The sequence below is a fragment of the Mus pahari genome, chromosome 8, assembly GCF_900095145.1.
Source record: "Mus pahari chromosome 8, PAHARI_EIJ_v1.1, whole genome shotgun sequence".
Lineage (NCBI taxonomy): Eukaryota > Metazoa > Chordata > Mammalia > Rodentia > Muridae > Mus > Mus pahari.
In genome coordinates this window covers 107,077,956-107,079,003 of record NC_034597.1, presented here as the reverse complement: position 1 = coordinate 107,079,003, position 1,048 = coordinate 107,077,956, and the positions used below count along the sequence as shown (strand labels likewise).

The window sequence follows — 1,048 nt, the reverse complement described above, 5'->3', positions numbered from 1 at the left end:
TTCTTTCCAGCTTCTGGCTATTATAAATAAGGCTGCTATGAACATAGTGGAGCATGTGTCCTTATTACCAGTTGGAAGATCTTCTGGGTATATGCTTTTTTGTTGTTGTTGTTGTTTTCTCCATAAAACTGTGACGGGTATTGGGCGTTTACTCTCACCCACTCCCACCCATCCATGCGTGACAGAATTCACAGTGTTGACATTCACTGCACCAATATTTCCTGGTCATAAAAAGCCCATTAGTTCCAGGTGGCCAACAGCCTACTCAAGTATGGGAACCACCATGATGACATAAGACAGGGCCTACATCTGCGGTGCTGCCATCTTATTTTCTAAATCTCCCAAGTTTAACACCTGGGTATGGACCACCGGATGCCTCAGATTTCAGTAGAGGAATGTGCAGGACCCTGGGCTTAAGGGGAAAAAAAGAAACTTCGACCTTTACTCTGCTCACTGCCCGGACTGGTTTCTGTGTGCTGTTTAAATGTAACACATGTTTTGCAAACTCAGGTCATAATTTTGGTGAGGTTTTATGGAAGGGTTTCAGTTTAGAAGGCAACCCCCATTCTCCTACAATTAAATCAGCCTCCCTTAAATTCCAAGTTGAGTTGTTATGCAAAACACGAGGGTGGTTGTGTCTACCTACAGCTTGCCTTTCTCTGATATGATTGTTGTTAAAAATGTCCTTATTACATCACCTGGGGGTTATTTAGCAAAGGTAGGAGTTGTAATTCTGTTTTTAACTTTAAGTTATTAAAGAGCCAAATTCTGTTATTTAAGCAATAGTCATTGCCTCCCCTCATCTTCAGCATTTATGAGTTCTTTAACATTGTCAAAAAATATTTGTTGAATCCCTCTGGGTATCTTCCTGTTAGGTACAAATGAAGTGACTTGTGTTCTGGGTTCAAAGAATTAGCATGTTAACTACTGGAAATTTCCCTTCTAAGTCCTTCTCCCCTCTCTCCTCTTACCTCTCTCCCCAAACTCTCTCTCTCTCTCTCTTTCTCTTTCTCTCTCTCTCTCTCTCTCTCTCTCTCTCTCTCTCTCT

General features: G+C 41.6%; 1 protein-coding gene across 1 annotated transcript in view; it reads left to right on the top strand.

Annotated features, from left to right (window-relative positions):
• The window catches only part of Oxgr1 (oxoglutarate receptor 1), a 19,631-nt gene that overhangs the window by 14,609 nt on the left and 3,974 nt on the right, over positions 1–1,048 (top strand). The window lies entirely within an intron of this gene.